This window comes from Bombina bombina, chromosome 10 (assembly GCF_027579735.1).
Source record: "Bombina bombina isolate aBomBom1 chromosome 10, aBomBom1.pri, whole genome shotgun sequence".
NCBI classification, from domain to species: Eukaryota; Metazoa; Chordata; class Amphibia; order Anura; family Bombinatoridae; genus Bombina; species Bombina bombina.
The window spans coordinates 24,220,118-24,237,146 of record NC_069508.1 but is presented as its reverse complement, the minus strand read 5'-3'; the positions used below and the strand labels follow the sequence as shown (position 1 = coordinate 24,237,146).

At 35.2% G+C, this 17,029-nt stretch overlaps 1 protein-coding gene across 1 annotated transcript in view; it reads right to left on the bottom strand.

The window, feature by feature from the left end:
- PLA2G4A (phospholipase A2 group IVA) overlaps nucleotides 1-16,434 on the bottom strand; it is a 222,495-nt gene extending 206,061 nt beyond the window's left edge. Inside the window, exon 1 of the mRNA XM_053693862.1 lies at nucleotides 16,395-16,434. The gene's annotated coding sequence lies outside the window, so the exon portion shown is untranslated. The remainder of the gene's footprint in view (nucleotides 1-16,394) is intronic.
- Between the last annotated feature and the right edge of the window lie 595 nt (nucleotides 16,435-17,029).

The window sequence follows — 17,029 nt, the reverse complement described above, 5'->3', positions numbered from 1 at the left end:
CATCCATGCCTGGTGTAGGGTTGCCACCTCAGCCATGTTTTTCTGGACACTTATGAGTTACACATGCTGCAGGGTGTGCAGAGGGCAACATGCACAGCGCACCTGGACAGCACACAAATAGTGACCCTGGACAGCACTATTCATGTTCCCCCCTGCACACCCTGAATCAGATCTTGTTGACAATAGTAACAATGGGTATAAAAAAAAGGCAACTTCATCATAAGCTTCATCAAAAATTGTTTTTACACTGAAGCTTTCAGCATCATTCACAAATTAAAGGGACGTAAAGACAAAAATAAACAGCATGTATTTTAAAAAAACTCATAATTTACTTCTTTTTATTAAACTGTGTCTCGTGTGCACACTTTCTGAGGCACCAGGTCCTACTAAGCATGTGTAAGAATTCACAGTGTATATTATTTAGTCTAAGATTGGCTTCTGGCTGTCACATGGAACAGGGGATGGGGAAATGGAAGGAAACATTGAAATTTGTCAGAAAAATAATTCTACTCCTCATTTGAAATTCACAGTAGGTATAAACAGTAAAGCATGTCTTATGTTTAGTGGGAATTTTCTGGCCACCTTGACACCATCTCACGTAATTTCTATGTCCTGTAGACAAGGATTTTCAGCCAAAGTCCTCAAGTACCAAATAGACACATTCCCTGCTTGATCTGAGGATTGGTTCAGTCATTGCAATTGACTCTCTGGTGCTCAGCTAGAGAGATTATTAGGTGTACTTGATGATTGGAGTTAGAAAACGCTGCATTAGCACAGGAAGGTCAGGAGTGAGTGTATTCTAGAGTAAACCTAGGTAAGTTCAGGAGCAGCAATGCACTACTAGGAGCTAGCTGAATACATTGGGTGAGCCAATGACAAGATGCATATACATTCTAAATCAGCAGCTAGCTCCCATTAGTGCTCCCATTGCTACTTCTGAGCTTACCTAGTTATGATTTTCGACAAAGAATACAAAGAGAACAAAGAAAACATGACAATAGAAATATATTGTAAAGATGTTTAAAATTGCATGCTCTGATTACTTAAGTTGCTTTTTTTAAATTTACTGTCTTTTTAACTCCTACAAAAAGGCTAATCACTTAGTAAAAATCGTTCTCCTGGAAACCCCCTTTATGCTCAACATAAAAATATGACCACCCATTGAGCATACTCATGTACGCCTGCGTTTCATTTGCTCACCAGCTGTATCCTCATTTGAAGTGCTCGAAAGCAAAACTTTGCAATGGTTAAACACAGCTTTTTTTTTTCCAACTTGCAGCTGAACTATAACTGTTTACACAGCACTTACTCTGGTGAGCTGAAGAAATTTTGAAGTAAAATATCTCCCTTTTTTACATAGAGATGCTCAGGTGATATTTTCAGCTTTTTATATATATATATATATATATATATATATATATATATATTTATATTTTTTTTTATTTTTTTTTGAAGAGGAAGGAGGCATCAAGCTCCTTTCTTATGGGCTGGTCCATAGGAGAAGAATCTCCTTGAAGAAACTAATGTGTATTAGCGAAACGTACGTTGGAGTCAACAAACACTGGTCATGAGGAGGGGTGTTTGGTTGTACTGTATTGATACAGAATAACTGTGGAGGATTGTTCGACCCAATACGACAGCGTGCCACACATTAATGTATTGCTAATATGTAAGCCATTATTTTTGTGTTTGTAATAAATTATTTAATATTCAGCATCCGGGACGACTTTGCCCAGGGTTTTCCTTATAAAGTGCAATTCTAGAGCTGCTAAAGCAAATGTGAGTTATAATTGCTCAGCTTCTGTCCATCTGGGATTCGTTATTGTAACAGTTTCACACTATGCTGTGTTTTTTTATTTTTACTTTTTGAGGAGACATCAGATGGACTGTTTGTAAAAAAGACTGTTGTAAACCTCATTATAAGGACTTGTTCACCTGACATTTTGTGGTAATGTTTTGGGTTTGTATGATTGGTGTATTGGTTTGTGCACTTTTTTTTTGCATTTGGTTCACTTTATTACTTGCGTTAAACTAATTTATTATGATAATTTTATTTTTTATTTGTGAAGCTATTAGAGATGCCGGGGGGGGGGGGTGATTAAAATAAAATTACAGACACCAATATTTAAGCTACTTTATTATTAAATTGTATTTATTCAAAATGATTTTTAATCAAAAATCAGTATTCATAATGGGGTAATTAACAACCATATACTTATATACACGTGTGGACCAAATATACATTGGTGACTGTCACTTTAATGATGACAAAGCTTTCTGTGTCAAGGAGCAAATTGTGTTTTGTCTTCAATATTTCCAGCATCAGATTTGGTCGAGAGGTTTTAGTGCTGTGGTACAATTACAGTGTTAAACTAAATGCAACAAATAGTGACGAGGTGATTTAAGGCTCGGAGCTGTGAAATACTGAACAAGGCATTAGTAAACTGGCTCATAACTGGCTCATTGCCATTAAGCCCAGGGTTAACAAATACAAAATAAAAAAGTCAACTTGCAGGAAGCCAGACATGGACAGAGCCCATAAAAATATGCTGGTGTTGGCTAAATTCATCACTAAGTTTTATATAACGTCAGTGTGGATTTTTTTCTTTAGTTGGTATATTTTGTTTTTAAGGCTAGGCACATTCATTTTCTGAACAAAAAGGCAAATATTCGCTTAAAGGGATAGTAAACCCACATTTTTTCCCTTTAATGATTTTGATAAAGCAGCAGTTTTAAGCAACTTTCTAATTTACTCCTATTATTAATTTTTCTTTGTTCTCTTGGTATCTTTATGTGAAAAGCAGGAATGTATGCTTAATACCAAGCCCATTTTTGGTTCAAACCTGGGTTGCACTTGTTAATTGGTGGCTTAAAGTAAGTCACCAATCACCATGCACTAGCCAGGGTGCTGAACCAATAATTGGCCGGCTCCTTAGCTTACATTCAAGTAAAGATACCAAAAGAACGAAGACAATTTGATAATAGGAGTAAATTAGAAAGTTGCTGCTCTATCTGAATCACAAAAGAAAATAATTGGGTTTACTATCCCTTTTTTTCCCTTCATTTTATTGACTAATAAACAATCACTAAAATTTATTTTTCAAATGTTGATTCTCATAGACATTAAAGTAGAACCAGGAAAATAAATATTCAAATGTAATAACCAAATTGTTATCATTTCTTTAATAAAAACATTTAAATGACAGAAATAATATCAAGGAGAACATCTGATAATCACCCAAACTGTCTCATTAGCATTTAAAGGTTAAACTATCCATCTAAATGTAACATACTCTATAAAATGTATTGGAAGAATCATTAATGCTCCCTAGTTTAATGAAAAATGTCATGACTGATAAGCACTATGGTATTTTCAGTGCTATACAAACAAATTATAATAATAATGTTGTTAGATTGCAAAAATATCTGGGGGTAAAGACCAAGACAAAACTCTATAAACCTCAACTCATTTTCCCTACTCTGGCTCCTCTTGATCACTTCCATATACCATATATCCCAATAATTTGCTATTTAAAGGGAAAGTCTACACCCAAATTTTTATTGTTTAAAAGACAGATAATCCCTTTATTACCCATTCCCCAGTTTTGCATAACCAACACAGTTATAATAATATACTTTATACCTCTGTGATTACCTTGTATCTAAGTCTCTTCTGACAACCCCCTGATCACATGACTTTTTATTTATTATTTATTGACTTGCATTTTAGCCACTTAGTGCTGTGTTGTGCTGACTCTTAAATAACTCCCCAGCATGGGCATAATGTATCTATATGGCTCGCATGAACTAGCAGCATGTGATAAGAGGCTGTCGGTAGTGGCTTAGAAACAGGCAGAAATTTAGAGGTTTAAAATATTTTAAAGTGTTACACACGCCATCTGCATTTCTCTTGACAAGCAAGTTGTCTGAGACCAACTAGCAGATAGAAGGAAAAACAACTCTTCTACCCTGGAAAGTAATTTTGAATAATAAGCCACTAGGCTTTGTGGCGGGAGTCACTACCACGCTGCAAGTACTCTTAGATAGAGGAACCAACACTCTCCTTCCCACTGAGGGCATTCTAAAAGATATTGATGAGAAGCAGCCCAAGATGGACTTTGTAATTAAAGAGCTAACCGCTATACTCTCACCGCGACTAGATGAACTGATGAGCTCATATCTAACACTGTCTGAAGTGGTCCGGTCGGCTCAGAAACTCTCTACGCTGCCAACTATCACCTGTATACCTACTGGTGAGGATCCTCAGCTCCCACGTACCTCACACTCTGGCTATCCTGGGGGTACCACGGGGCCAGAATGTGTCCAGTTTATCCCAGAGCAAAGCATTGCTTCACTCCGTCACTCCTGTACACCCGCTCAGCTGGATAACAGTCCTCGCGACAAGCCACTGTCTACACTGAAAGAAAACTCCATGGTGAAGCAACCGGACAGTGCCTATGGCAACATCACACCCGATAGTAGGCAATTTCTGGCACCCCACTTGCTGTATAGCCTTGAATCTCAATCCTTTCTAGGGGATAGCGATCTCACCTTACTGAAGGAGGGCAGGCCGCGACATACACGCGGTACAGGAGGTCTCTTGTTGCTAACGGGAGCTACATCTACATCTAGACTCAGAAAAGGTGTTGGCTGAGTGGGCATGTTACTGACAAAACAGAGCTTACTGCTCTCCTTGTCCTTGCCGGCAATTTTGAACACTTCTGCTTGTTGACCTGTCTGTAAGTTGAACGCATCTAACAAGCAGAGATGGTGACCGCGCCATTATATATGTCTATCAGCGGACCTCCCGACTTGCTATACTTGACTTTGCTATATGATGTTGTCCTGCATAAAAAGGGATAATAAATATACCTACCGCATTAGAGGACAGGTTACAACACAGTGAAGACCAACATTATGCTTGAATGTACCAAATATCTGCATTGATTTCCATCATTCACGCACTTTCTTGGGCTAATTGTGAACAAACTCCACATAGAGTGTTAACGCTTTACTTTTAATACGGACACTTTATCTCATCCCTTTCCTTCGCAATAGATAGCTGCATGTGTTATGGTTCTGTATGCTGTTTTGGTGTATGATAATTTCGTGCGGAGTGTGTTTCATCATTCACCACTTATCTTATTCAGGCTTAATTTAATTGCATGGTACATGCCAGTCTTAACCCCCCTTTATTATTTTGCCAGAGTAGCTAAATACTTCATATTACATGTTAATTTACAAGTTTGGCAGAGGGGACTCTGGCTGATAAAGTGATTGCTAACTGAACTTCGGTTTGTCATATCAATTCAAAGCCCGTCAGCTCATGAAATGTATCTTGTTAGGTTATTATCTTAATGTTCAACCTATGTTGCTCTTGTATTAAGCCATTATCAATTATATCTATGGCAGACACGTGCTCCTCCTGCTACTTTCGTTGCACCTGAAAGTTGTCACTTGCCCTCGGCATTTAGGGGTTTTCCCTCATTGCGGCAATCTCTCCAACATCAATGAGAGGAATTGCATAGTAAACCCATATCGCCCCAACACAAATTCAGACACCCCCAACATTGCATGTTTTACCCTGCAGGATCTCGGTATCTATACAGTATTGGTCTCTCTCAATATATAACTATCCAGTAATATGCATAACATTAATTCACCCTCTCAGCTCGCGTATAGAGAAGAACCGCATAGTGTGAAATATCTAAAAGGCATGCTGAACTTCCTATTTTATAGTTTTGTGTTTTGTTTTTTTTCTCTTATTTTTTATGTCTGTTTGATTGGAGTTATAAAACTTGAGACCCCCTGGTTCCTTCCCCTTTAGCCAAGAAACCAACCATCCCGGAGCATGCTTGTTATCAACATAGCATAATTTTTAAAATCTGTAGTACAGATAATCTTACTGTCTACTGCCCAAAATTATCAGCACACTTATTAAGTTTTCTTATTGTATACCTACAGTCTTCTCTGCAGCTTTTTGTTACAATCCCCCCTGTTCTTGCATACGCCAATATTTATTAAAACCACCCTGCACAAACAAATGTTCTCATTATGCAATGCACAGGGTAATACACATTTGAAATAGGAGACGGTACTTGTTGTAATGTATTTATGGTTATCTATTGCTTAGTTTCGTTATGGTTCAACTCCAGTAATGCATACAAGTATTTCATAAAGATTGCTCAACGTATTTCTGATAGAAATTTGAAGATTTTACATTGATATGAGTGACCCAACATTATTGTTAGCCTAATATTGTATTGTACTAATGTTACCACGCTAACTCATAGATTATTCTGTGGAACATGCAGAAATGGTATTTGTTGGTCTATATACACTCGCTATATCCCTCCCATTCCTCACCTCTCTATCCCTACCTCTTCTCTGACTCCCCTCCCTCGCTTCCTTTTGTCTCCCCTGTTCTATGTCTTATGTTTGTTTGTTCCCCCCACCCCTTATCACTCTACCCTTCCCTCTCCCTGGTTTCCCTTCCCTTACCCCCCTTTCCGCCTCCCCTGTTCTATGACTGTTTGTTTGTTTGTTAATATTGGTAAAAACCCCAATGTAGTGGTGCAAACCTATATCTATTAGAGCAATGGTTGCCTACTAAAAATTCTAGAAGTTACATGTATGCTATTGTATGAAATTGCAACTGCTTGTATTGTTTTATCTGCCTTCTTGGCTCACCCTGCGAGGTGGGCTGGAGAGGCAACTTGTAACTTTGCACCCTTTATTGGTTATAAATAAAAGTAATAAAATAAAAAAAAATATTTTAAAGTATATTACTATAACAATGTTGGTTTTGCAAAACTAGGGAATGGGTAGTAAAGGCATTATCTATCTTTTTAAACAACAACAATTTTGGTGTAGACTGTCCCTTTAAATCTTTGACTTTGGTTTGGGGACACAATCTGGAACAGTCCGGGGCACATTCTGAAAATTGTAGGTGGGTTATATATTGAAGTGAGGATTGGATATAAATTGGGTATAGGGAGAGAAAGACGGGACAACAGGACAATCATGAAAAATGAGTGTCATTTGGTAGCTCTGCCTTAGATATTCACCTAAAGAAATGTCACATGTACACAGAATAACCTGCTTAATATCATCATTTAACAGCTATGTACATTATAATGACATCTACACAGAACTTTTTTTTTATTACAAATATAAATACATATAAAATGAGCAGATAGACAAACAAATAAAACCATGACGAACAATATAGGAATCTATACATAGTCTTAAATAAACTCTTGAATCAATAGAGGGGGGGTGATCAATTATGGCCTCCCCCCCCCCTCTTTATCCTCTTAGATTGTATTACCATGATTTAATTTGCCCTGAGGGAAAGGAGATTAACACTTTATAGTATTCTCCCATATATCCTTTGCCTCTATAAACATTTCTAACTTGTTACTTTTCATATAGTGATAGTCTTCATTAATCATATATTCATTAACCTTATTGATCCACTCCCTCTTTGTAGGGGATACTGAGGTCTTCCATTTTTTCAATATAACATTCTTTGCTCTGTTAAACATAGTTTGATATAAATATAATCTTGATTTATCTAGCTTTCTGTCTAAGTTGTTTAAAATTGCGGATAGGAAATTTAAATTGTGTTGGTCTTTACTTTTGTCTATCACCTGAAATATCCGGGTCCAAAAAATCTTAATGTGCGGGCAAAAACACATGATATGTGATAGGGTACCTCCATACCTTCTCCAACACCTATCTTGTGTATGAGGGTATCTTTTCTGGATTCTAATTGGGGTGAGGAACCACCTGGTCAGAATCTTTAGATTTTAAATCCAATACCAGATCCTCTTATCACACAAAATGTTCAGTAGAAGCTAGGATAAAAAGCTCTCTCTTGGATTGGCTTCCAATAACTTAATCCTATTCCTTTCCACTTCAAAGGCATATCATTACCCCATTTTTAAATTCTATCTCCTTTGCTGAATTGGTACTTGCCAACTTATTTCCACCGGCATGGCTGATGGGATCTAGGGAGGCTGATCAGGGCTACTAAGGGAAGGTTTTGTCTATAGGAGTAAATTGAGTTGAAATACATTTAATACATTATTAATAAGTAGTATTGATTACCAATTGATTGGTTGCAAAAGTGTACCCGGCAGGATGGAGGTCGCTCAGGTCAAGGTAAAAGGCCCTCCCTTTTTTTTTGGTTTGTTGGGTTTGGTTTTGTTTTGAAAATGATGATATAAAGTAGATTTCTTTGTTAGGGTGTATTGATCTATTGGTAATGTGGATTTGATGTTAATTTCCTTTTTTTTTTTTTTGCAACCTGCGTGGTGCAAGTGAAAATTGTTATTAACACTGTTGGGTCACAAATAAATACCTTAAAAAATAATTTTTAGATTTTGTTTGACCACCCTTGCTGACACTGAGGATTTTGCGGTTCATTGGAATATATTTTGCCATACTTTTGATTCAATATTTTGTTCTAATTCTGCTTGCCAATTCTGAATTGGACAAACTTTCTGTGTTGTTCTGTAATATCCCATACGATTTAGAAAGCAAGTGTTTTATATTAAACTTAGATTAGATATGCATAGATTCTCAAATTTTGTTAATGGTCTTAATATATTATCCCTGCATTTATTAGTAGTTATATAGTTGTTAAGTTGGGAATAGGAAAACCAATCTATTAATCCTATAAAGCCTCTAGTCTGTAGATCTTCATGTGTAAGCAATTTTCCCCTTCCATAACATCTATAATCCTATACTTAGAGATCTTATCTCCTTTGAATTGGCCCTTTAAGAAATTATTATTTACTACTAGGGAGACCAGTGGGGATGATATATTAGACTTTTTTTAAATTATTTGTTCCCAAAACAATTTAAGTAAATGAGGAGAACAATTCCCTCTAAGGGCTTTATAATAAGCCTTTAAAGGTATCACCATAATTCTAGCTTCTTGCATATCTTTGGAATATTTACCCCCGTATCAATCAAGTCAAACAATTTAAGTAAATGAGGAGAAAAATTCCCTTTAAAGGCTGTATAATATTTAGCAGTGAAACTGTCTAGTCCTGGGGATTTCTCTACTGCAAGTTCATCAATGGCTAGATGGATTTCCTGAATTTGGATTGGTTCTTCTTGTTTTTGTCTTTCTTGATCTGAAACTTCATTTATTTTTAGTTCCTTTAAATAATTTGTTAAAAAGGACTCTTCTATGGGCTGAGTTTCTAAATTATATAAAACACTTATAAAAAAAATTAAATTGAATTATTATTTCTTGGTTGTTCTTACAGTATCTGTTATTATCATTTTTAAGTTGTATAAATGTTATTGCTTATTTCTTTTTTCTTGATTGCCCTTGCTAGGAGTCTACCATTTTTATAATCTTCTGTATAATACTTTCGTTTCAACCATAATGCATTTCTTTTGTTGGCGCTCGACCAGTATTCTTGGAATTTTCTCCTTTCCCTAAGTAGATCTTCTAAGACCTTGTTATTATCTGGGGACTGTTTATGCACTGTTTCAAGATTATGAATTTTGTAACCGTCTCCTCAAATAGCTTCTTCTTTAAATTATTCTGGATACTCCTTAGTTTTATTAACTCACCCCGCAAAACACACTTATGTGTATCCCAAAGTAATGCTGGCGAGATATCCTCTATATTATTTAGGAGGAAAAACTCCTCAATTATCTCCACTATTTTGTCGAATGTACATTATAATTACATCTACACAGAACTTTTTAATAATCTACAGTAATAAACAGTTAAATCAAATAATTTTTCATACAGAGAATCTGTATCCTTTAATGGACAGTTAAATAGTCTGTAATCCCACATAAAAAACCCTGTTCAGGCTTAATGCTGCATTATATGTAAATTCTATAACCCAATGCTGCAGAAACAATATACAAAAAATATCAAGTAACATTCTTAATTGGCATACATGGGAAGGGCTGGCCAATGATACGATTCCCCCTCCTGCCCGACTTTTACACATTAGAATCTCTTACTGGGAACTGGCAATGAAATATCCTTTGACCCAATCCCTGAAACCCCCCAGAGGAGAGTATCAACATCAAAGCAGGGGAAAAAGGTAAAGAAATAACCAACAAATAAGAAACTTGTACTCCCATATTCTTACACAGACTTGTAAGCATGATGTAACTCATGTTACCCAACTGTTTTAGAAGGACCTTCCCTATTAAGGGAAAATCCTGATGCCCATACTATTCCCATGAATCTTCCTCTTACAAAGACTCGTATTACAGGTTTACAGTGTTTCCCTATCATGGCTTTTACAGAAGGGCAGATACTACATATGATGAGGTAGGCACTCAAATCATTAGCAGAATTAAAGACAATTGTAGCATCGTACAGAAATAATGAAGACTTCAAATCCTTGTACCATGAGTAGCTTTAGAATAAAAAAATAAAAAAATCAAGATCTTCATTGTATGCACACACTATGGGGTCGATTTATCAAGCTGCGGCAGACAGGGGCGCACATACGCATTCCTGTCAGCCGCAGCTCACTTCTGATGGGCTGAATTCCGCATTGCACATGAGCGCTATTTTGCCTTTGCGTTCCATAACACCCCCTGCCCGTGCACAGCCAATCACACGCGGCAGGAGCTGTCAATCACTCCGGTCGGACTAGAACAGGGAGATTGAAATTTGTCACCTAAAAGGTGGCGAAAGGTTAGGGAAGCAGCTGTCTGATGACCACTGCTTTTTAAATACGGGCTGCAGGTTCTCTTGTGAGAACCTGTAGTCGTAGGCAGGTGATGTCTGCCGAAGGGGTTGATAAATCAACTCCAATGTGCTGATCTTTGAGCTTATATGGGTGCTGGGTGGTAGCTAAGTACTATGCTCTAGGACACCTGTCAATCAAGTAAGTGCATGAGCACATACTTAACCAACCAGTAGCTAAATACCCTCTTAAATAAACACCTGGAGTGTTTTAAAGGAGCTGACATATTATTAAAAACACTAAAATAACCAACACATGCCCACATTGCAAAGTGTTATTTAGCACTATAATTGTTTCTTACTGACTTTAAATTTCCATTAAACTTTATAGCTAAGCTTATACACATTTACAGGTATGTATTCAATATGTGCACGGGGTGAAAAATTTTTATTTTTCCAGTTTGCTTCAGACAAATTTTGCTCATGAAGGCATTTGTTTCAGCCAAATATTCACAATCTGTTGCTGTTATTTCCAATGGGAACAGCATACACACAACTAATTTTTTAAAAAAAATCTTATGTTATAGAATTAAAAAAATATTCAATGCTAACAGTATATATAAATTACTGATTCAATTTCAGCTAATGACTCGCTCACAGAAGCACAAAAGCCATGTAACGATAGCCCTAGTCAAAGTGAATGAAAATGTCTGAGCTTCCCCTAGTCTCTCACCTCACATTGCTAGGTTATAGCTTGATTTGACAAGCTTGTATTATTATTATTATTATTATTATTATTATTAACGGTTATTTGTAGAGCACCAACAGATTCTGTAGCGCTAAAATCCCCATAAAGTCATTAGTAATATTATGACAGGATTGAACAGAGGATGATGGACACATGAATGGTCAGACCTCCTGTATATCAACATCATTACAAACCAAGGAGTTGATTAGCTATATTACATAGCTCCTCCCCCCCCCCTTTTTGCTCCTTTCTGCACCTTTTTCTGGTGTCCAACACCACTAATGAATAAACAAATCAATTTGGTCAAGCAATGATTCGTTATTTTTGTCCAACAATTTCTATTTGTCTGAAATGCACATCTATGGAATTCAATAGATACCTTTAAAAAGGTATGTGGAATTCAAAATATTTTAATTAATTATTCAAATAGTGTACAATTTTTTAGAATAATGTAACTTCTATTATTCAAGTGTACCTACATCTTCTTGGTTGAAAACTCTGCTCCTTTTAATGAGGGCATACTGGGGTAGGTCAGGGGTGTACACCTGTCTTGAGCCCTATATGTATTAGATTGTTACAAAAAACATCTGCCATCTAGAGCAAATATCTGTTTTCACATAGTACAACTGCTCATACTGGATGTCCTGCTACACAAAGGACATTTGACTCTGTGTTCAGTCTTATCGCACAGTGCTTCTAGCTAGTACAGCACTAGCTTAGTTCACAATATAGTTTTAACATAGATAGGCTGAAGCTACTACACTCTATAGCTCGCTCTACAGGTTACTTGCATAAAATTGTGACACAAACCACTGCAGCCACAAAGTGCTCAAGACACATGCTAACTCCTGAGTCTACTTCAGTACACTTTCTAAGAAAAGAAAAACAATCAACCGAGGTGACCTGGTCAATTAGATACCAGAAATGAATTGGAAAGCTTATTTAATGGTCTTGGTCATGAATATTTAATTTTGAACTCTATGTCCCTTTAAGGTGACACAAATATGTAATCTATATTAAAGAATTAATTATTGGATACAGATTTAAAGGGACACTGTACTCACATTTTTTCTTTTGTGATTCAGATAGAGCATGCAATTTTAAGCAACTTTCTAATGTACTCCTATTATCAAATTATCTTCATTCTCTGGTATGTTTATTTGAAAGAAAGAATTTAAATTTAGATGCCGGACCATTTTTGGTGAACAACCTGGGTGTGTCCTTGCTGATTGGACAGCACCAATAAACAAATGCTGTCCATGGTTCTGAACCACAAATTTGCTGGTTCCTTAGCTTAAATGCCTTCTTTTTCAAATAAAGATATCAAGAGAATGAAGAAAAAATTGATAACAGAAGTAAATTAGAAAGTTGCTTAAAATTGCATGCTCTATCCGAATCATGAAAGAAAAAATTTGGGTTCAGTATCCCTTTAAGAAATGGAAAAAAAATAATGTTACTTCTAGAGTTTCTGTTCTCACTCAAAAGTGAACATTTGGGGAGATTCATGGTTTCAGTACAAGTATATAGGTATCCCTAGAAAATCACTGCCCAATCTTATCCAGGAGCAATTTAATATAAACAAATACATAAGTAAAATGAAGAGAAATTATATTATTATTTTTATGTTGTATCTGTATCACAAATACACACTGGTGGGTGCAATAATGTAACAATTTGATCTAGAAGGGCAAATGTATTATAAATTGAATGTTTTAAATGTTATACCTCTGAACCAACTAATCTAAATTGGACCAAACAAAACTAAGAGTTTTTTTTAAACCAATACGTCCCCATAGTGTAGTCATTTGTGGTGTAGGGCAGTCTAAATATTTTTATATTGCAATATGGAAATCATAATTTATCATAAACTCGTAAAGTAATCAGAAATGTCAAATCAATGTCAAATTTTGCATCTAAAATAGGTGTTTAAAATTGCATTAGTTTATGTTATGTTTTTCAAGGTGATGTTTCCGTTCTACTAAAACAGCTTTCCGTCTTTATGTTTTTGGAAGCTGCCTCTTTCATTCAATAGAGCAGAGGGTATTTAGTACCTTATTAGCCAATAAGCAGCTCATCCTTGTACACTTCAACATCATCAGTTTAAAAAGTTTTATCTTAGAATTGTTTCAAGCAAAACCATTTTTATTTGTTTCACGAATATTCATGTGCACACATCATACACATTTAAAGATGTATTCCAGAGTGTCTCCTGACTGCTCAGTATATCTCCCCTTACTTGTCTGTAGGGTAGTAAACAGCTGATGTGTCTCACTTATATCACTGATGGAAATCAAACTCAACATTTTAAGAGATATTGATATTAATATTTTGTAAAACTTAATGGTCATCTATTATATATATATCAGGATGTATAGCTTACCATAGCGGTATATGCAAAATATAACAAAATAGTGTTTTGTTTGTTTTTAAGATAATGATATACACTGAACATATTATTACTAACATAAATTGCCCTTTATTAGGTACACACAAAATGAGTTATGTTCCTTTAAGTGTTCAAATGTCTGTTACAGTAAAGTGCTTAATTTCTTTAAAAAGATCACACCCCAGAGTCCTGTTTTATTTTAAAGTTTCCTGTCTTTTTACTGCTGGCTACTCCAGTATCCCTTTAATAAATATAACAAGTTCTGGGTAGCTCAGATTTTGATGATGTGGCCAAAACTAAATCTACTGGTCTACAAGGTCTGTCTGGCAAATTTTCACTTTTAACTTCCAGACCTTTCTGAAGTACTTTCCCCATGACCTGCGGTAAAAACGTGCTGTTTGATATTACTCTCACAATGTAATTCCTAATAATGAATTCAGTAAGTAATTAAGAAAAATAAAAATTTGCTTAATTATTTAGGTTGTTTGCTTTTGTTGTAAAATGTCTTTCTATAAATTTGTGCTATTTACATGCTAGAAGTCAAATCCTCTAACCAAGTATGTTTTAAAATACTGCAAACTACTGAACTAGCTGCACATCACTTAGTGATTGCTTAGAACAGAGAACAAACCATTTTCATTTATCCCTAATTGGTCACATTCAAGGGACACAACCTAAACATACCCACATGCAGAGATGCTCAAATCATTAAGGGTTTCTACTATAATATACACACACACATATACATACATACATATATACACATACATACACACACACACACTCACACACACACACACACAGTGGTGGGTTCAGAAATGTTAGCAACAGGTTCTCTAACTTCCCTATAATACAAAAGATTAGGACATTTACACTTTCAGCCTCGCTGGTCAGTTGTCTATATCAAATGACAAGACTGTAGCATGCCTTGATTGAAATAAGCTTAAGGGACACTTAAGTCAAATAAAGTTTTATTATTCAGATAGAGCAGCAGTTTTAAAACATTTACCAATTTACTTCTATTACAACATTTTGCACAGTCTTTTTATATTCACACTTCCAGGGGAACAAGATCCTACTGAGCATGTGCACAAACTCACAGGGTATACATATACTAGTCTGTGATTGGCTGATGTCTGTTACATGGTACAGGGGGCTGGGAAATGGAAGAAAATATTAATTTGTCAGAAAAAAAAAATCTAATGCTTATTTGAAATTCCGAATAAGTGCTATTGCATTGTGTTTTTTATTTTGTACTTGTTAACTATGCAATTATACTGTATTGAGTGGTCATTTAAAGGAGCCATTTTTAATTCATTGTATACTCTGATGCTTGTATAACAAGACATTGGAAACACATTAAAGGAAAACAGTTTTACAGAATACTGTCCCTTTAAGTAAGATGGCATCACCCAACCACTGGTTATTGAGAACCTGGGGCAATTTATAAAAAGGTTTTGAAGAACTGGCGAGAACCAGCTTAATCCCCCCCCCCCCCCCCTCCCACACACACACACATATTTATATATATATATACACACATACATACATACATACATACATACATACATACATATACACACACACAACAAACCAGTAATATTTAAAGACTGGCAAATATATATATATTTTTTTTTAATGCCCATAATATCTGGCATTATTTAAAACCTGGATTGGCTATACCCTTTTCTCATCATAAATCCAGTCCAAACAAAAACTGAGATATTCTATAAAACACACTAGAAATGTCACCAGCATAAAAGTCTGTGCTCAAGTTGAACTTTTGCACGGTTTCTCCTACAGTGATGTGAGTGATACTTTCAGTCCCAAACGGCTCTACCTTGATTTCCAAGTGAATACATTTAACCCCTGGCTGATAGAGAGAAAGGGCACTTTTGTACAGCAATTCAATGCATTCCACTCCGGAAGCCAATCAGTTAATGCATAAAAAGAGCAAAACAATATTATTTCAATATAGTAACTTATAACACAGTCAGACAAGGTTGCTCAGGAAAATAAAATTCATTGCACAAATAATTATTGAAAAACACCCAATACAGTGTGCAGTTATTACAATACAAAATATATATTTGTAAACGATATTTTTGTCATTTTAAAAGTGACATTGAGATGTTGCAATGAAATTGCTCAACTACAATATAAAGAAAAGACAATTTAAACAGGAAAACAAGGAACAAATAGATAACACAGTGGTCTGACCTGCAAAGCAACAACAATATAGCTAGATATAAGTCAGTAATGCTACATTTGAAGTGTGGAATGTTTTGGGAAAATTGTTACAAAGTTACAATATTAAATAGAATGTTGCTACAATATGGATACAATGTTGCACTGCTACCGTAAGAGGGAATGGGGACACAGGAGAGAGTTTTGGGATGATTTCTGCTCTCAGTTTCTTTTAACAAATACATTTCTAGATCCTCACTATAAAGTGGACTGACCCACCCAGCACATGAAGTTTAGATGAGTTACCAAATAAAAAAAAATGGTTAAAGACCTGACAAAGTGCAATAACTATAGCAAGGGGAGGTAAGGGACACCCTAACCCCGAATTTACCTACCTGCAGCACGTTCCCTCCGTGTAGCAACACTAGTAACTAGTAGGGAAGTGAGCTGCAGGACTACATCTCCCACAATGCTCTGCCAGCCTCTTCAAAGTTACTTCAACCCTTAAATAACAACTTTATTAGTAAGGATTTTTACATTCTTGTGAAAAGAATTATACAATGGGTTTTTTTAATTATTTATTTATGGCTATAAACATATTTTTAAGTATATTTAAAAAATAATTATAATGTTATATATACTTTTTATTTTATTATTTAAAGGTACAGGCACTTGCATCTAAGAGTTATCATTATGTATACATATTATATATATATATATATATATATATATATATATATATATATATATATATATATATATATATATATATATACATATATATATATATATATATATACATACATATATATATATATATATATATATATACATACATATATATATATATATATATATATATATATTATATATATATAGATATAGATAGATGTATACATGTATACACAGTATATATACATTGGATAGATAGATAGATAGATAGATAGATAGATAGATAGATAGATAGATAGATGATAGATATAGATAGATGATAGATCTACATGCATACACAGTATATATACATTGTACA